General features: G+C 36.0%; 1 protein-coding gene across 4 annotated transcripts in view; it reads left to right on the top strand.

Annotated features, from left to right (window-relative positions):
* The window catches only part of ZZZ3 (zinc finger ZZ-type containing 3), a 57977-nt gene that overhangs the window by 2114 nt on the left and 34548 nt on the right, over positions 1–21315 (top strand). The window lies entirely within an intron of this gene.

Below are 21315 nucleotides of genomic sequence, written 5' to 3'. Positions count from 1 at the left end.
CTAAACAACTTTGGTTTCAGGCTTTTTCCAGCACTGTCATGTTTATTCCATAAAAAAATTCTATGCCTTGAATTTACAGGCTTGAGTCTGAAGCTTTTTGTGAAGGAGTGTTATGCAGTGCTACCATGTGTGTCAGTAAGGAGCAGCATTGAATGACCTTATATTGAAATACTGCTGATAATTTATGTTTCTGGTTGTTTAGTCTATCATAGGTAGTTGTTGAAATTCTCAGTTGTACCACTGTTAAGTGAAATGATTTTTTCCTTTGCCTTGCATACTCAAATTGCTAAGTGAGAGGCTGTATTAAATAGCTTATTGAGGTATTTAGTGATGGAGCACAATCATATGTCTTGTCTCATAATTTTTAACATTTCTGGAAAAAGAGAAATAGCAAATAGGATTCTTTGGCTCAGTGTTATTATGGATTTAACGTGCAAAAATAACTAGATCTTTATTTCACAGAATTTGGGAATGTGTCCTAATAAGGGCTTTTGTTCTACAGCTGAACAGCATGTGACTGCTCTGATGTTTATCAGTGTTTCTAACATACTTGTGTAGTGAGATTGCATAGTGAGATATTCTGTCCTTAGCCTCATACAGAGTGAAGGCTTTACACTCCCAGTATTTCGAGGAGATTTGAAGTTCTTACGGGGTTTTTTTGGTTGCTGGGTTGGTTGGGGTTTTTTGGGCCATCTGTCTGTGTCTGGTTCTTGCAGATAGTTTTAGGTACTTAGATTGACTTCTGATCAATAATAGTTGTGTGGTTGATAAAAGGTGGGAAGAATTATACTCTGCTCTTTTACCATGAGGGAAATAAGAAATATGTTTCTTAATGTTTCTAAAAGTACTGGGGAAGCTGAAACAAAAGTCTTTGCAGTCTGCTCTGCTTCCAGTTGCGCTTATTTTCTTATTTTGTTTTGGGTTTTTTTTCTTCTTTTAAATTACCTTTCACATTTCCAAGCCCTTCTTTGAGATCTCTAGGACTAATCTATTGAGGTTTGCTTTGCTTTAGTTTTCCCAAAGTCTTTGCATTGTGTGGGAACTGATGATACAGGTCTCTCTGGTCATAAGGAACAAAATTTGCAAGAGGGAATTTATTCATCAAGTATTTGACACTTGCATCCATATATAGATGGCACTCACAGTTCTAGAAATGCAGTACTGTAGGACCTATTGTTCCCTTTCTCTCAGGTTGGTTTAAAACTAATTGGATTATTCCAGACAGATATTTGTAGACCTTGTCCTTAAAAACCTTGAAGAAGAAAAATTCTGCTACTTCTGTAGGCGTGAGTGAAGTTGCAGAAACTGAGAAACTTTGTCACTTCTGTAGTGAGGTTTTTTTTTTTTTTTCTTGGTTTCCAAATTAAGTGTTCTTTGCTGTAAGTAAAGTTGCTGCTGATAAGAATTTGCTCCTGGTAAACTTTACTCTAACACTTAAGGGTATATTGTTCCAGTTTTAAGAACACTGTAAATATGGTTTGTGGTTGAAAAACTGCTATGGTTGTAGAACCATCCTGGTAGTTTTGTTTTCTGAAAATGTTCCTTCTGCTTGAGTAACTTTTTAAAAGACACTTCAAAAGTGCAGAGCTTAACATTAAATGGTGTGTTCTTATTGGGCACTTGTGTTTCAAACAAAAAGACTTTAAAAAAGATTCCTTTATGGAGTGCAGCTTTGTAATCATAATATTTAGAGCTTGTAGGTAGTATGTTAATAACTTATATGGTTTGTTTCAAAATTTGAGTATTTGTTAACTGTTTTGATTTAATGGCTTTCCCTTATATAGGTAATTGGTTGTATCTTCCATTCAAAAGTTTAGTAGCTTAACTTACAGTAACTGTTCTTTAAAGTTACTTCAGTGTTTGTTGCTTATAATTAATTCAGTTAAACATAGAAATACATAAAGCTCAGTGAATCCAATGCTCTGCCCTTTGGAAGTGTACTGGGATCATTCCCTCTGATGGCAGACTTCCTCCTTGTGCTGCTTGTTTCAGCAGCTCCATCACCCTCTCCATGTTTAAAGTTTTATGTGATCCTGAATTTCAGTATTTTTGCTTTGCATACAGCTGATCACTTTGTCTCTTGTTGCTTCAGAAAAGCGTTGATTCTCCTTGTAGCAGTGTTCTAGATTGCTGTTAACTGCTGTCCAGTTTCTCTGGTCTTTTGAACCTCATCACAGGACAGAGGAATATGAATGTTGGCAAGATAGACAATTTGATTCTCCAAGATTTTAAAGATGTTTTTAGTAGTTCAGATTTAAATACAGTATTTAAACACAAATATTTGCTTTTATCGGAAGGGTGCATATGTGCTCATGAAGTATCAGCAAGAAGTGTAAAAGCTCATCTTTATATGTTAGTAGAGAAGTGGCATTTTAATAGTCTTCTTGTCATGAGAAGTAGCTGATTTTTTTGCCTAAGAAGGATGACTATAATTATGTTCCAAATACTTCAGTTAGAAAATTTGAAAGTCAGAGAGGAAAGGAGTGTTCCTGAGAGTTTACCTGTGGGTACATAAATTACAGCATCCTGCTTTTTGTTGACGTTTTTGTTTTATTAGCGTCTGTATATATACATGAGAGCTGGATTTTTCAGAGCTAGTGGTGCAGGGTTTTTTGTGTGAATTGAAGTGACTCTGAAGTATCTCTAGTTTAGGAAGGAAAAACAGGGAGCCGAAATTGCAAATTGGAGGGGCTGTGCAACTGGGTTACTGTGCCACAGGGAAGTGAATTAAAGAGGGAGGAGAGTGACAGAGCCTCCTGCGTATGTTTGTGTTTGAAGCATACTCTGTTCAGTAGTGTTGAAGTTGGGAATGTTACCTCCACAGCCGAGGAATCTAGAAACACCAAAGATAGATACTGTCAGAGAAGTTCTGCTATGCTGCTTAATTACTAATTAAATAAATGTTTTAAGAATATTTGAAATTGAAGGCATGGGTGTGTCTTGTGTAGTTGTATTTTCTGAATTTATTCCTGTTTATTTTTTTGTTTTGTGTCCTGGGTGAGAGAACAAAGCAGATTTGCTAATTGCCTGGATAGGACAAATCTGGGAGTGCATATGAGCATTAGTGTCAAATAGTCTTGGAATGACCTGAACTGTATATTATGCACTTCAGTAAACAGTACCTTCCGGTAGAAATAGTAGATTTAAATATGAGAAACACTTGGCTGGGCAACAGTTTTGTAAATAAGCAGCTGTATCACAAAATGAACACAGTGGAGTTGTGACAATTCTGTGAAAGCCAGGATCTCACTGTATTGTTGCCTGTGAGAGGGAAGTTGCTCTGCAGTACTCAGTGTAAGGACTCAGATAATGCGGTGTCTCTCTTCTTGTTACTCTGCTTCCAACAGATTTGGACCAGCTGAGAGTATTTAGGGAAGAGTTGCAGTAATGACCTTTAAGGAAGGACTGAAGGAATTGCACTTGTTTAGTCTTTTGCAGAGGTGGGGAGACATAATAATAGGCTTCAAATGTGGTAAAGTTTGCAACAGAGAATAATGTAATAAACTGTTCTCTCTAGGTGGGATAAGAAATAATAGTCCTGAGGAGCATTAAAAGAGATTTTGATGTCAGGGAAAACTTTGCAGCTCCAGGAAAGATTATCTGTCCAGGACAGATAATCACAGGGTTATACATCTGAGGGAAGTAATGGGATAGCTATTGCTGAAAGTGCTCTAGAAAAGGTTAAATAACCTCCTTTTAGAGGTGATTGAGGTGTAGTTTTCTGTCCTTGGCATAGGAGGTAAGATGACTTTTTAACATTAGACCTCTCATAATTTTTAGATTTTTGTAATATTGCTGGCCATGATTTAAAAGAGTAAAACCACAAAACAACACAGTGGAGAAAAAAATTAGTGATGTAACAGTTGTAAGATTTAATAAAAAACGTTCTATCAAATATATTCATTAAAGGGTTTTTATAAAGTATTTATTAAAGCCATCTGTAATGTAATATTGAAGTTAACTTGAATAGAGCCTTCATTGTAGATTTAATATCTTTGACTTGCCTTTAGGTAGTTTCAGTGATCCAAAAGAAAGAAACTGAGCTGGAGTCAAAGTCTTTCAGAAGACTTCATTCAAGAGAAAGCTCAGAAGATAAATTCTGATGAGCCAGGGAGTCAGGTGCATTCCAGGCTCTGAAATAGAGCACACCATGCTGCTTCACCTCTCTATAAAATTGAGATTACAGTTAATATCTGAGACATGTATGTTGTGTGTTGATCACCACTGATAAAGTCTTAAGGTTCCTGAAGGGTTTGTTCTATAAATATATTGTTATTTAAAATCGCTTTGTGTTCCGTGTATTAGGAATAGATTTCAGTCTTTCATGCACATTGCTATGTAATAGCAATATAAATAAACTTGAACAGAAATGTATCCTGTCTATTACATATACTAGTTTCATAAAAAAATTCTCTTTTGGGACTCTTTTGGGTGATTTAAAAATATTTAATTCAACTGGAAGAGCTAATCTTGATACAAATGAGTTAAAGCTTTTTAAAGTACTGAACAATTTGATAGAACTTCTTGAACTAAATTCAGCTTATTGCCTTACTCAGCATTTTTTCTATTCAAAATCAACTGCCTATATCCCATATGGCCTTGTTCAAGCATTTCTGATTTTTGAAATTTGACAAAGCTGACTCAGGGTTAAGGGCAAGTGAAGGATAGGCTTTGTGTCATATATGTCTGTGCTCTGGAATTAGGGAAAATGGTTAAAGTGAAACCATTGTCACATTCTCAATGATTTAAAGAGTGTAGAGAATGTACATAAAATTATGCTTTCAATCTATTATAGCCTAATTGTAATTAGACTTTTAGTACATTTTTCTCTCTCACCAGTTATGTGGATTAAAGTTTATATGTACTTCCACTGCACAGACTATCAGCATTATCTTTGCTATTATTGGTAAGAAATTGTAACTGAACCATCAGGAAACAAAGTGCTGCTAACTGACAGGGTTTAGATCCTGGTGTAGTGTTTGCTTATATAAACCTGGAACTCAATAAAGGAAGAATGCAAACACTGTTCACCATATTAGACTGATGTCAGAAAAGGAATTTGTTCCTTTTCTCAAGTATTTTAAGTCATCTAGGGATTTTCCTTCTATGTATCACTGCAGTACAGAGGCTTTTTGTAGCCTATTATAAAGGGATCATGGTATCTCATGTACTAAGGGCACAAAGGCTTAAGTCTTAGGCAGAGGCAGATGCACCTGATCCCCAAGCTCCACCTGAAGAGCTGGAACTGAGATGCAATTGTTAGACAGAGCTGCCTGGAAAAGGCTGCTTTAACCTGGAGTTTGGAGCAGCAGTTCCTGCAGAGTCGACTGGAGCGGTGTATAAGTGATGACTGACTAAAGATTTGGAGTAGAAAGATGTTAACATTTCAGCAGATGCCATGGTTTGTTTTCTTCGGGTTGTTTACCTATTTCCAATGTAAAAAAAAAATTTGGCAACTTCCAAAATGGCATCTTATTAATAATTTTGGAATTAGCATATATTAATACATGTTTTCTTTCCCACCCATTACTTTCTTTTAATTTACTTTATTTATTGTGCTTTCTATGTACGTCTCAAAATTAGAGTACAACTAGCAGCAAGTTTTCCTGGTTAGGGATGCATTATTGTATTGCTTTTGTTAGTAACTAATCTGTCTATTTGTCACTTGAAAAGATTTGACAATATTTTTGTGCCTTGCTATGCTGCCAGCACTATTCTTTGGGGGTTTCCTTAAGAGCTAGACTACAGGAAAAAGAAAGCTAAATAGATGTTATCAGGTCTTAATCCTCACTTGTCAGCATTTCTGGTTGTGTTTATTTATTTATTTAACCTTGGGAAAATAGGCAAAATGAGAAGCCAGTATAGCTTATGGGTTTTTTTTATTTTTAACTAATGTTTTATTTTCAGTGGAATCGTGATGTTTATTGCGTCCGTTTTCTGGAAATTCTGCTCTATTCTGTGCATTCTAAAAAAAGTGGAAAGACTGAAAAAAAATCTTTATTCACAGTATTCATGTAGAGGCTGCTATAGTACAATTACTTTTCATGTGCGTTGATAGTTTTAAATGCACTTGTGAGGAAGTGGTTTCTAACAGAATAAAGTGTAATTACATAATTTCTCTTAAGTGAGGTCAGGTGAGAGTTTTTCTGGATCATGGGAATTCAGTGATCCTTTGTTAAGAGGATTCCTAAAATACTTCAGAGGAAAAAGGTTCTTCATCTGTCTGCTATCTGATAGCCAGTGCTGAAATGGACAATGAGAAACATTCACTCCTTCTGTGATGTCCTAGTGCAAATAAAGCTTCCCACACATCCCCCATCTTAAAGTGAAGTCTGTCTTTTTTAGATTTCTTGACATGTATTTTGGAGGTCTGAATTGTTGAACCAAAGGGAATTTTGCAAATCCTTGAGAATCCTCTATTCTCATAAATGGATTGCTTTTTGGAGTACAGTTTGCTGTCAGGACCATTTAGATTATACAAGTGTACAGGAGCAGATTTGTTGCTGTTAACATCTTGTTATGCAGTCTTTATTGTTGTTTTGACTGCACCTCAAAAAAAAACCCAAACCAAACAAAAAAACAAACCTCACCAACAATACAGGTAACAAATTATTTTAAATATTGATGAATTTCAGTTACATCTCTCATGATCTGAAAATATCTCTGGTTAATTCCAACCCAGAAGCATTTTTGTTGGAAATTCACCTGTTACATGAAGGTTTGTTTTCTCCTTTGGTCAGAATTTGAATATAGAGAGAGAATGATTTGCCTCTCTTTTGGGTTCTGGAGGTAAAAAGCAGGCCAGTTACTGTCATTTTATCCAGTGTGACTCATGTCTCATTGATTTTCCACTTGAGAGGTAACTCTGGTGATCAGACCTTTGTGTTCTGCTTTTAGGGTGTATCTCATAATTGAATTAGTTGCAGTTAGATCAGCTGCCCTTCTAAAAAAACTTTTTAGATTGTTGTATGTCTGTATTTACTTGGCCAAAGAAATTCCCTCGAAGAAACAATCCCAAAAAGTCAGGAGAGTGTGAGAAATAGGAGAGCTCTGGAGAAGCTTACTGTGTGATATTTTGGTACCATTTTCAGTTTTGATTCATGTGTCACTACAGCTTTATTATATGACTTGTACCAAATAATCATGTGGACGTTTCTTCTCATCCTGTCTGTTCTGTCAGCAGGCCTGATTTGCAGACATGGCATGAGCTCCAGTTTAAGTTCTGTTTTCTTCTTTAAATGTGCCCTTCCTTTGTGTGGGTTGTAGCTTGGCTTCCCTGCTTGGTTCATTCCTGCAACTGTCTTGAAAGGAAAGTTTGCTTTTCTAATACTTAGAAATTAGCTTCTGTTGAAGTGTGAACAACTGTTGCTTTTTTGACCTTCACTGACCTTATTTTTCATGATGAAATGTCAAAAAGAGCTCAGGAGTTTGAATCAGTAACAAGAATACAGAAAGTTTGCAGGTTTTTTTCCCTCTCGGATGTCTCTCTTTGTGCCGCTGATTCTGTTAGTGAAGACTTGAGTGAATCAGCTGGATTTTGGTTAAGTTTTCAATAGCATTTTAACAGATTTATTTAAAAGTGAACAGTTAACCAGAATGAAAATAGAGTAAAACACAATGCTGTGACCTCTGCTGTGTGTAAAGAGACATGAAGAATGTTTCCCCAGCATTCAGAATTCCAGAATAATACAAGTTATAGCTGGGCACTATATCTAGATGGAAGCAATAACCTGCTGGATTTAGTCCTGTGCATCAGTTAGAAAACACTTCTAGCCTCAGCATGGAAGTTTAGAGTTCCAAGGATAAGAGGAGTACTCATGCTGCTGAGGCTTACAAAGCATGAGGGAGAGCTTGAGAGAAGGGCTTCACATTACAGCAAACCTGATCCAGGGACTGGCTGTCACCAAATGCAAAGTCGTGGGTCCTGTTTTCCGCTGGCACTTGTGCTTATTTCACCATTACAGTGAGCCTGTCTAGGAAGCTAAACTAGAAGGAAAATTACCCTTATTTTGTAAGGACTAGAGATTTTCAAATCGGCTCACTGTGAGATCAGATTGAATACAGAAACAAATGCATGAGAAAAATAGGAATGATGTGCGTGAGAGTTAGAGGGGAGTGGGATTGCTTCTTTTTGTAGATTAAATCACTTAATGGTAAATGACACCTCACCTGGGAAGTCTTGTTGCAAAATTAAAGAGAGAATGATTGAAGGCTCACCACCAGTCTGTGAATCCACCCTGTTGATAAAGGAGTGGGAGTGTTGATGGGTGTGGTTTCGATTGCTGTGATAGGAGGGTGCAAGGAAAGTGGTGCCTTGGACAAAAAAAAAAAAAAAAAAGAAAAAAAATGCTCTCTTGGGAAGTATCTAAATGGGTGAAATTGAGCAGGAGCAGAGAAAGGTCCATTGCAGTAGTTCAGATGCAAAATGACAAGATCCTTAGGGGAGCTACCCACTTGGAGTGACAGTGAAAACTTTTGAATGTCAAGCCAGCTGCTGGAAGAGGGTTCAGTCTCTAAAAAACCTGTTTGCTGTCTTTGTAACCTTCCTTGTTGATGGGTGGGTAACCTTTGACATAGGCTCCTGGACTTGCCAACATTTTTTAAATTATGATTCTGTTATCTCACACATGGATTTGCATTTTTATTTCCATAGTGGCAGTTGAAATACACATACATTAGAGAGTTGTTCCTTTCTTATCACTTAGAACAATTAAAAAAAACCAGTTTTAATGTTTTCTTCAATTGAGCAAGGATAATCCAAACTGTATGCATGCAGAACTCAGAAGGGAAGCAGTGCTCACCTTAGCTGGCATGTGACTTAAGAGGGGCATTTTAAGTCAAAATAAGCAGATTTTTAGAAGATGGCCATTTCAACTTTTGAAAAATACTGATATTGGTATTTCAATACAATTATTTTAGTGATTGCAGAAAAACACCTCTCCTCTAGTCTAGTGGTGATAGGAGTCTAATGACTCTATATTTCACCACTATCTTGAGGCAGAAGAATCTCAAAAAACTGAACAAATGGGTATTAAAATAGAAAATTATTGTTAGGAATATGAAGTAATGCATAAGAATAAAAATAGGCTTTTTTATGCAAAAAAGCCCAACCCTGACTTGAAATCAGCTATTAGGAAAGTCTTCTGATAGACATTTCTGTAAAGCCATCAATTCGGTTTTCACTAGGTGTCAAATAAAGTAAATAGAGTTGAGTATTAATAGAAAGGGGTCATGACATAAAATATTAACTATTCTGTGGTAAAAATCTACGAGATACATAGGCCATGCTTTGAATATGATTATCCCACACTGATCTGTCTGCTAGACTTAATACAGAAAAGGGCAATAAGAATAATCAAAATTCAGGATAGCTTCTTTATGCAGAACACCAAGGAGATAAACCAGATAAAGTAACCATTAATTCTAGGATCTTACAGCAAAGGTATGTCCTCATATACTGTGAAACTTAATTTTTTAGGGTATGAGAGTTTTATATAGGGTTTTTTTTTCCAACTGTTATCAAGGAAGGAATGTGTTTAATTGCTTCTTGCCCTAGGAGAGATAATATATCACTGAGTTATGAGGGCTTTGTGTGTTCAAGATACAGCAAAGGCTGCCTAGGAGATATATTCTTACTGTATTTATTTTTCTTATTTTATGGCTACAGCATTGTGCTGTGAGTAATAGAGTTGTTCACAGCTGAATAATTTTGGTTTTTTTACAGAAATTTTAGATGTTCTCCCAGATAACTGGCAATTGGGGTTGGGCTTTTTTTTTTTTCTATAATATTTTTTAAAAGGTTAACAAGTTTTATGGATGGCATATAAACTACATTTGTCAAGTTAATCTTTACTTCATATTTCATGTCAGCTCTTCAGAGGTACTAAGGAATAAGCACAGCATTTGTTTTGCTATTATGTGGTTAAATTCCTTAGAATACTTTGTAAAAACTGTGCCTTAGACAGAACCAGTAAAGCTTTTTTAGGCCATCACTGGCAAACTGCAAGTTATTTATTATTTAAAACAACTATATATAAAGCCTTCTGCCTCATATCTTTACTCTAAAAATGTAAATGTGCAAAAGCAAACCACTATGATTTCTAACTTTGTAACAGCTTTTATTGATTATTTTCAAATTCATACTCTAGAGATCCCGAACTGTATCTATGGCATATTCAGAAAGCTACTGATCATACTGGTCTTGGTCTTGTAAGACATAAACATTTAGAGTAATCCTATCTCTGTAGTTAAATGTTTTGGAGGGATAAAGTAGGAAAGAAGTCGATTTTGTATTTGTGTTAAGTCGGTATCTAAGCCCATAGTAAATAATGTAACCATTTAAGTCTAAGCTTTATCTAATTCCTCCAAATGAGAAGTTTCTAAATGTGTTGTCATTTGATACAGTATGTGAGCAATCCTGGTGTGCAGCTCAGAGACAAAGCAAGAAAGAAGAATTTTAACTGCAAGTGCAGGCTTTTTGCTGCTGTGATGGGTTGGCCATTTAGAGAAGTGTCTGAACCCTGACAGTCTGCTCATGTTTGCTCAGGATAGGTATGAAAGCTACATAATTCACACTTTCCAACCCACCTTCTGGCAGCTTCTTCCTGCTTCCTGAATCTGTGATAAAATGTGCTGAAGGTACCTCTTTTTTTTCTTGTGCTTCAGGAAATTCTCTAATGGCAGAACCTGAAACTTGGATAGCCTTTTAATGTTTCTTCAGTCCTTTAACCTGATCTTGCAGGATAATTGCAAGGAATAGTGAAATGAGTATCTCCTTTTTATTTATGGAAATAGATACTGTCAAGAATTTTAGATACCATAACCAAACATGTATTTTTATATAAGAGGTTAAATGTTGTAATTGCTATTCTACTAAAATGTGGTCAGAATTTGCCCTGAATTATTGAATTAATAACTGATGAAGTATAAAGTACATTAAATACTACCATGGTCATGAATCCTATTGTCTTGAGACAAAAGACGAAAGAAAAATTACTTCAGCTTCACAAAACTAAAATGAGAAGAGGCAAGATGCTGTTTAAAGCCTTGAAGTGTCTTGTGTTTTATTAGGGTAGATACAACTGCAAACATGCACCTTTGTTACTGGAGCTGAGTGTATGTATTTGAAGGATTGACATTATGGTTGCAAAGGCATGCTTTATGTGTGTAGTAGCTTTCCATCATTAACAATACCATGAGGCTTTTTATTTTTCATCCTTGAGAAAGTGTTTCTTAGGCAAAGCCAGAAAAACTGAAGTAGAAGGGGAAGCTAAGTAAAACGAAAAATTTGTTCTGCCAATAAAAAAAAGACAAAGCAAGACAGAAAAAAGCCAATTGAAGACAGAATGGAGAAAGAGTTAAAATGAAGTTGCTATGAGAATTGCATTGGGTGTCTAACCTTGCTTTTTCTGCCAGGTCTTTATACCCATTTGTAAAAATGAAAATACAGAGTTCTCTTTTTACAAAAACATCAGTGGGATAACCTGAATGCTAAAAATTTGTGGGAGCACAAGGGAAGACAAGGAAAATTCATGGAAGAGAAATTCACTGACGTTTAGAAAATAGATAGATATCACATATGACTTAGGAGGACTCTGAGCTAAAAATATTTGGAAGCTATAATGGTATTATACACAGCAGCTCTTGCCTAACCATCTGCTTATCGTGGCTGTTGGAGACAAAGTACTGACTGCAGAGACGTGTGGCTTTGCTCTGTGTGAGAAAAGAGGCTTGAAGTTTAATAATGTTGAGCATAATTGATTTGCATTTAAATTTAATGAGGGAGAAGTTTTGAAAGTGAATAGTCAATTAACATGCAAGGGGAATCAAGTGTCTCTGTGCATAGGTGACAGATATGCTCATGTGCTTAGGCAGTAATAAGTATGTCCCTTTTGCTCTGTGAATGTAGTGCAACATCTCAATATCAAGAGAGATCTTCACAAAGCCCTTGATAAAGTATTCAGCTGCTGGGACAGGGTAATAGAATCAGAATGAATTTTTCACTTCATAGGCAATCTTTCATTTCATGCTTAAATACTGAGCATAGTTTTGGAAGTAAACTGTCTCATGTAGTTGTAAGAAATCGTAAACTGAGTGTTGCAAAACAAAACCCTGAAGAACAATAAATTCAAAGCAGAATATCTGGATATTCCTTATATCATAAAGTTGAATGAAGAAAGCCAAAAGAAAAGCATATGTAGGGTAAACTGTAGTTGTATTTCAGCAGTGTGTTGACAGGTTAATGATAGGTTTAGAGTAACAGTGTAAAGTCTTAGAAATGCTTTGAAATGTATTTTAAATCTATCAAATATATATATTTAGCACATTGATAAGATACCTGGAGAAGAAACAGCTGGTGAGTAGTGGTGCTGTATGAAATGTTGTACTCTCCTGGCTTAGTCTTTCAGGGGAATAAATTTGTGACTTTGAAAGATCAAGAAAGTGTGAATCAGACTATTCTGAATTTTTACTGTGCAAGGGCTGTAGGAACTGCAAAACTTACGAGTAAGCCTGTATCTAGATGAAAAATGAAAGTGGAGCAAGTCTAAAGGTTCTTTGTCAGTGATCACAGGAAAAGCAAAAATCTGTAGGAAAACAACAGGCAACTCCCTGCATTCTTACATGACAATTATGTTGGCAATGAATTAAATTTAATTCCAAAGTATTCAAATGAAAAAAATACTCATACTGAGAAAATAAGAGTAACAACAAAGCTGAAATTTTAAATGTAAATGTAGGCTAGACAGAACTTCCTTTGTATTTCCAGTTAATACTGTAAGCATAGGCCAGGCAGAACACAGAAATAGTGGGAAATAAAAAGCAGCATATTGTTTATCAGTGAATGTACTGGCCTTTGAAGACCTTCTGAGCACAGCAAGAGAGGAAAGCAGAATGGCAGTCAAGTAAAACAAAATTACATGTGGTGTGGTCATAGTTCTATTTGAGTTACATATATTGGACTAGAAAAGTAAATTAGGCTACCAAGGTGCTGTTAAATCAAGGAAATTGTGGCTAACTATCCTATCTGGAAGTACTTGGATATGAACAGTAGCAGCTAGAAAAAGGTAATGTACTAGTTGAATTGGGAGCAGTCTTAAAATAGATCAGTGTTTTTTTTTTTTTAATAAAGGTGTCTATTAGCAGTAGATGTACAGTGATTAAAGGGAAGGGTATGTGATAGTGTTCATATTACATATTGGTTTGTTTCCTGTGCCTAAGGACATCAGCAAAACAGAAAGCATCTCCTCACTACCCCTTTAACAGCTTTTAAAAACCACAGTTTCTAATGCACTTAAAACACTTTCAGTACTTGCCAGTGGAAACTCCCAAGCCAAGCAGACTGAAATATGCATAACAGTCTTCTTACTCAGAAAACATAAATACAGCCTGAGCATAGAGTGAGAACATCAGGCTATAGAGGTGTATTGAAACCTCTTGCTTATCAAGCTCGGTGTCAGTCACAAAGCAGAATTGGGAAAACATCTAAGAAAAAACATTTTCAAGTGCTGATAATTTGCAGTTTTGTCAGGATGCCCAAGAGTTGGGAGAAAATTTCTGTCTGCCTTCAAGTACTTCTGAGTAGATGATGGTGACATCCAGCTCACAGAGCAGGAACGTGCTCACAGCTGCTTTTAAAGGCTGCAATGCAAAGCTGTCATGGATGGCTAAATATGGCTGTAGCAGTTGTGCTGTGTATTAGACCAAACTGCAGCATGAGGCAATGAAAATAAACAACATCCTATATGGAAGGCAGGAGGGATGGGTCCTTTTACTGCAGATCACTATTTTCAGAACTGCCAAAATATTGAGGTTCTAGCATAAGAGTACAGTACTGAAACATGTCAACAGCTGTAGCACCTCAGACAGTTTCTTTAGAAAATAGATGTTTCTCTGGCCGTTCACCAGAGAAATGACTTGATTTTATTAGTATGTCAAAGTCAGTTGTAATGCAGCCACATATAAAAGAGGCGAGGCTCTTAAAAATAATTGCCAATCACAAGGTGACATAAGGCAAGTAATTTATAATTGGACACAATGATCTTAAGGGTCTTTTCAAGCCTAAATGATTCTGTGATTCTATGGTAGCTGTGTTTAAATTCAAGTTTAAAGCATACTTGGCTTATAAGCTTGTCCATTACTTTGCCTAGCCCCTTGCATGTGAGAACTCATCTGTGTGCTGGTGGTGGCTGGTGCTATGTTATGCACACAGGATCAACTGGTGTGCCAAGGGATGCCTGCAATTCTGGAAGCATGAAAATGCACTGGATGAGAAGACACAGCATGGTCACAGCACAGCTGTGACAAACTGCATTTTTTTTTTCTTCATGGATTTTGGGATAGTTCTGCATGCCCTCTCTGCTCGTAGTCTATCCAGAATGTATTTTCAGCATTTGGAGTTTGATTTAGATCAACTGTTCAGGTGTCCCTCTATTTGTTTACTGTTGTCACTAAGTAATATTTGAATCCTTAGGCCAACTTAGCAACTCCCCTAAATTTAGCTGAGAGTAAACATCTCAGAGCTTGCAGCTTTCACAAAAATTGTAGCCCCCTTTTTAAGGGGGATTTGAGCCCAGTAGCCACCCGCTATACATGGTTTGCAAGCAGTCTAGCCAGTGCATGCATGGGTTGGAATTTTACTCACCATCCTTTCTCCTTTGGAGAAGGCCAGAGGGAAGAACTTGACATTTTTCAGAACATTGGAGGTGTGATGGGATGTGAGACAGAATAGTGCCATGTTTAGGACTACAGAGCCAGCCCATTTCTGATCTGCTTATAGAATAATGTGTATCCCCTAGATAGGTGAAAAAGCTTAGATTGAGGTAAAAGCATTATCAGATAGAAAAAGTGGTTAAAACAGTTTTCATGAGTGTAGATAGCTGGAAAAACAACCTTCTCAGTTTTTGTTTCTTTGGGGAGTAAGGTCATATTTTAAATTTTAAAGAAAAATTAGAACAAAAGCATTTTAATTCTGAAACAACATTGAAAATGTTTTATAGGAACTGTTGCATGCCTCACGTGTCCCTTTTCCAAAATCTGGGTTTATATTTGCCTTAGTGTAATGTAGGAGCACTTCAAAACACAGCCCATGCAGGGCACCTGTTGTTGTGTGTGTGGTGCTGCTCTGAGTTGTGCCTCAGCCTTGTGAGGCTCATGGAGCTGATGCTGTAATTTTGCATATAAAAAGCTATATTAATTGTTGCATTTCAAATGCATGCCCTTGACTAAAAATCATCTGGGATAAAAATGTGTTCTCAACAGTATTTCATACAATATGCACTTTACAGTTTACTTCATAAACTGTTCGTAGTCACTGCTCCAAAAGTAAATCAGACTAGTAATTTCCAGTGTAATATTGTACAAAAATTAGAAAACTGGTTCATCCTGGGGCTTTTAAGAAAAAGTATAGGAGCATTGATTTTCTCCCATCAAGTTGCTGAGTGGGACTTTCACCTAGGATGATAAAGTGGATTGGGTAGGTGAGGTGATCAGGATATAGAGTGATGGCCAATAAGTGAGGCTAAGCATAATTGTTTTAACTGGGACATGGAAGTTATTTAGATAGTCTGATTTCAATTTTCTTGATAAGTTAATTGTATCAGAAGTAATGACTTTATTGACTAAATATTAGTCACTAAAGTAGGTGGTTCAGTAAGGGTGTTTGCCTAAAGATACTGCCTTTATTCAGGACAAGAGCAAATTGTATTAAAGGATCATTTTTTGCATTTTTCTGTTAAGACAGCATGGTAAAGATAAACACACCAGGTGGTGCGTTGAAGTGTGGAATGTGGTCTCTTGTTCCAAGGGACTGTGGTGTACCACCTCACAAAGTTCACATCTTCACCTTCTCTTGTAGCCGTGTGATCCCACGCTTGTGCTGCAGCACATTATCCTTTAGTATGACCCACAGGAAAAATTGATTCATCTGGAGCCATCTGAAAAGAAAATGTGATGTTTTCAACTCTGACCTATTTGTAGATTTATTTCACAGTATAGTTCCACAATAGTTGTGTTGACAGTTGTCCCAGGTATTTGAGACAGATAATTTGAATGAGTGCTGTGTGATGTGAGTTGGGACTAGGTAAAATCACAGATTCTGCCTGTTCCTTCCAGTTATTCCCAGGTCCAGTTTTCCTTTTTCACAGTTGTGTTCTTTCTGTCTTAGCAGTTCCTCAGGATTTCTGTGTGTCTCGTTCTTCAGTCAGCATCCACTCATTTTGCCAGTGTAGCTGGTCTCCCTACCTGTGCATTCACATTTAGCCTGCCTTCATCACAGCTCCACCAGGATTTTTGTTCTCAGGCAAACTCTTCTCTATGCCAAATCCCAATTTCTTAACTCCAAAATATGGAGGAAGAAAACCTTGAAGAAACAGTCTGATGTGTCTTAAGCAGCAAGAAAGGTTTAAAATAATTTCCATATTTGTGCACAGAAATGAGTAATTATTTTGACTGAGAATTCTGAAGAGAGACAGCAGGGTGGGAATATCAGTCTGAGACAGATGCTTCAATGTATAATTTCAGCACAAACTCTGATTTGGCCAGGATACAAGAAACTGAAAGCATCTTAAGTGTTTCAGGGTTTAAAGAGAAGAAATTTGATATAATGCTTGCTTTTCTAGAGTTCTGCTGTAAAGTCACACTTGTATAATTCATATTTAGGTTTGCGTGAAGTAATTTTGCAATCTTATCCTGGAATGTCTGGCTGGAAGAGGGGTGATGCCTGTATCACACCCATCCTCCCAGTAAGTTTCCTCATATAGGTAGCCCAGAAGAGTGAGAAATACCAGTGTTGTCAGCAGGTCTGCTAGCACTGCTGAGTGGAAGGGGTGCAAAGGAACAGATGTACGTTGCTGGTAGTTGTCATACAATTTTCTGGTTCAGCCTTTTTTCATGGTTTTAGAGAAAGTGTAAGACTGTGTTAGGAGGAGGTTGAGCTTTTGTTTGTTTTCATGCATCCTATTGTTTAACTACCAATTCATTTTCCCTGCCCATTACATTTTGTTTTCTTCCAGAAGGAAGTAGAAATAGCTTTACACAAGAAGATTCTTTCTAAGGAATTTTTTTCCTCTTATGTAAGAATAGGTTTGTCTAGCCCAGTGAACCCATCTCTTTTAGGGAAGTAAAATAGCATATTGGATCATCCATTCTGGTTCTTTGCAGTTTTAGTTTTGAGTAAAACATTTCCCTTGCTAGTTTGCTAGCTTTTAAAACCCATTGACATTTTTTTATATTATTCTATTTTTTTCTTTATCTTTTACATATAAGATTAATACAAGTAGTCCCATTCTGACAGACCATATGCAATATAATCCTACTGTGTCAGAGACAGCTGAAATCTCAGAATTCCTCCAGTAACATTTATTAATTTTTATTGATTTTAAGCTTTTTTAAATAACTTTAAGCTGCTTATTGTTACATATTATTTCAAGTAATAGCTTCATAATGTGGAGGTTATTTCTATAATTTGAAAGTACTGCTTGTTTTGATGTAATGTAGAATCAGAAGAGTAAAATTCTGTTTCCAGAAAACTGATTTCTTGCTAATGTCGTTCTGTGAAACTGAATATGTGTGGGAAGATATGCTGCTGGCATACTCTAGATGTGATAGACTGCTGAATATAATTTGTTAAATGAAATTCATTCCTAATTTAGTAATACTACTTTGTTAGGAAGTTATGTATTTTTAATGTGGAGATAATCCAAAATCTTGATAATCTGGTGTCTGTGCAGAGTCTCATCTTTTCAGAGGTGCTAATTATTTGTCTCGTGCAAATGCTTCTGTAAGGGATTAGATTCCGTTTGCATAAATAGCTGCTGCTTTCACTTTTTAAAAATGTACTGTTGTAAGTAACATTCCATTGCTCTGCAGAGAATTTAAGAACCTGCTGTTTCTTACCACAAAGATCCACTATTACTTTGGACAATTATATATGCGTGTCACATTTGCTTTTGGTAACTTTGCCAATAGCAGATATTGTCTCTGAAGTAATTTGGGGATTTACTAGAGAGTAAATCTAGTATGGTAGTAGAGAGTGCTCCTGCTATCAGATATCCACAAATGCCATATCTGACCACTAGGAGAAATTTGAATCTTTATCACTGCAGTATTATTGCTGAGCATATTGATTGTTAGATGAGACTCAGAAGAAAGATAACAGATTAATTCTCTTCAATATGAAGAGAAATAATGATTCATTATACTCTAGATCAGATGAACACACTATTCTGTTTTCTAGGGTTGAATTGTTGTGGAAGACTTCAGATATTGCCCATTTTCATCAAATAGTGACATCAAGCCAACTATTGGAGACTTCTCTTGAAAAACTGTTCTTCCCCCCCCCCCCCCCCGCCCCATGCACTTTTTTTTTTTAATTGTTTAATGTTGTATGTACTGTTAATTTATCCATCCTAAGTTCCATATATATAATTCCAACTACAGTTGTAGTAGAGGCTGGTTTCAAGTCTGGTGTACACCCACTATGTTCAGGTATTGACTGCTTCTTCTCACTGTCTCTTTTCTAGCTTAGGGCCATGTGGAACATATTTGTAACTGAATCCATGTTTCTGAATTCCTTTAAACCATTGGGCTCATGCTTGACTCTCAGATAGACATAATCCAGAAAAAAATTGGTTATTCTGCTTGTTTAGGAAGGGTTTTCCTCATTCTCCTGTCTTTAACTGTTGGTTTTCATCTCTGTGTAAATTTGTTTTCTTTGTTACTAGAAGTTTTCATGAACTTCAGCATTCAGTAACTTTACTAAATGGGTTTGTGGTTAAGTTAAAAATCATAGCATAATGTGAATATGATGATATGTATTGATAGAGTCTGCCTAAAGCTGAGTAAGGGTTCTTAAATGCGAAAAATGCATACCCAGAAATGCACCCTATATTGTCATCAAATGCTTGATTGTATGCAAGATGTACAGACAATTTCTGCAAGCAGTTGAACTTAGTCTCACTCTGAAGATTGTCCATACTAATTAATGTGTGACCATTTCCTGTATGATTCAGCAGCAACATTTGCTCACTGGCTTCTTACACAGGTCCTTCCCCACAAGAGATGAATTCAGAGTCCCTTACTTATTTCAAAGCTCTGTCTGCATTACACTCTATTTAACCTGTAACTTAATAATTTTTAGTGGGCTCTGCAGACCACAGTGTGTTGTTTCTTAGCTTATTATCACTCTTTAAACCTCTAGTCTTTATTGCAGTATTCCAGTATTCTTTCTTAAATGTTGTTGTGGTTCCCTGAAGAAAGGCTTTTAGACATAAAAGCTTATTTAGTTTCCCTTGCACTCCTTATTCCAGCTCACAAATAGCTTCTAAAATGAGTGGTGTCCAAAACATTAAATTACTCTTCTATTGAATTTCTCTGCCACAGAAGATGTGGTTGTTCTAAGTGAAAAATGTCATTGTAATTGGTTATGCAATATAAAGGAATGATAGTTAATTTTCAAGACAGTTTTTCCAAGAAGACTTCTGTGAAAAATTATATAATTGTTTGCTTGTTAAGCCCTTGTGAATGTTGTTTTCTAGGCTTTAAGCATAATCAAGGTGCTGTCATTTCACTGTCTCCTGATTTAAATTTCCTCTTTTTTTTAAATTGTTACTTCCTTCTCCATCCCTGCAAACTGCTACCCGACAAAAAATTCTAAGTAAAAATTTTTTTACCCACCTTGGTTTTTTCTCTGAAGTTATTTACATGGTCTTTCTGCTGTGTCTAAAATGCTTTGGCTGTCCCCAAAGGCAAATGGACACAGCAGGGGTTGTGTCTTTCCTACTGTGAGTAAATAGGGTTGTTTTGGGCAAAAGAAAATCTGGAGAGAAGAGGTGTAAAAATCTGACAAAATATTGACATTACTATTCCAGCCATTCACGAAACAACTTATATATGTTCTTAGGACTGGTAAAGTAATTAAAAATTATGAGATTAGGCCACCTTCTGATTGGCTCACTGTTCATATTTTGTTTAAATATTTCCTTTATTTTTTTTTAATGTATTTTGTATTTTTGCCAAAGTTGCTGAGCTAGTATTTTTATTTGGTATGTTGTTCTTTTATAAAAATTGGTTAAACTGTCATACTTTTGGTGTCTTCAGATGCATCAGTTAAAGGGATCTTTAGGAAAGGCAAAAACAATATGGATTAAGAGTACCATGCATTTTCTAGTGGTTGTCTTTGCCTTCTTCTTCCATTCTTTGTTTGTCTTATTATGATGATAGTTCTCTGCTGTTTGTTAAATTGAGAAATCCCACTGAATATATTAAACCTGATTTGATTTAGTTATCTACATAAAAGAATTTGTGATACTTCATGTAGCATCACTGGAGAAACATCTTCTGTTACTGAACTTCACTGCAATTAGACAAAATTAATCTCTTCTCTTACGCAGCTCCATTTAGATTTTGAATTGGCAACTTAATGGTGAATTAATTTTCTGTTCTTGCCATATGAAATCTTAACTGGGTTAAAAGTAAAGACAATTTTCAGTAACCTAAATATAAAAACTGCTTAGAATGAAGAATATGAAGGAAACTGTCCGTTTATGTTTTAGATCTTCAAGTTTTGAATTGTCAAGATGAAAATAAGGTCACTTGTATGAAGTCAATAGAATATGAAGAAAGCTTCAATAACCACTATTCTTTAGTGAATTATGGTGCCTTTATAGTACTAGATGTTCTTAAATTAAATGTGATTACTGGTGTATTTTTTCCAGCAGTAACTTGGTCATGGGCACAGATGCCCAAATTGGAGACAACTGAAATCATTGTGTAACTTCTGGATCTATAGATGTATTTTGTCTTTCAATATCCAAAATATTTCACTTCCACTACAAATGAGGGGCTGTACGTTGTTTTCCCTGAATGAAGAGCAGGTTTCATGTGAACTCTAGAAAGCATTTTAGTCCCATTGTATCAATGAAGGTTATTCAGGGATTTGGAGCCAATATAAGTTGAGGTCTGTTCAGTTAATTAAAATTTAACAGCAGAGTTTTTCACTGTGTATCTAACTATAAAATACAGTGCATTTCATAATTCATTAGTTGCAGTACTACCTTTCACTCTTGTTTTCTTATGTCTCTTCAAATGCCTTCTGAAATTTGAACACTCTAACACAACTCCTGTGAATTTATTTGCTTGTACATTTAGTGTGATACAGTGAATCACTTAGAAACTACCAAGGAAGACATTTTGCATTTGAGACCTAAATTAGCATTTCACATACTTAATTACTTCCTAGCACATTGATATTTCTTTCAGTAAGACACTTTTAAAATTGATCATTTCTTCTTTAAAAAGCTGTTACTCTATATGTCCTGT

This window comes from Lonchura striata, chromosome 8, assembly GCF_050655825.1.
Source record: "Lonchura striata isolate lonStrDom1 chromosome 8, ASM5065582v1, whole genome shotgun sequence".
NCBI lineage: Eukaryota > Metazoa > Chordata > Aves > Passeriformes > Estrildidae > Lonchura > Lonchura striata.
The sequence above is the reverse complement of the archived record's forward strand: the minus strand, read 5'-3'. Positions and strand labels throughout refer to the sequence as shown.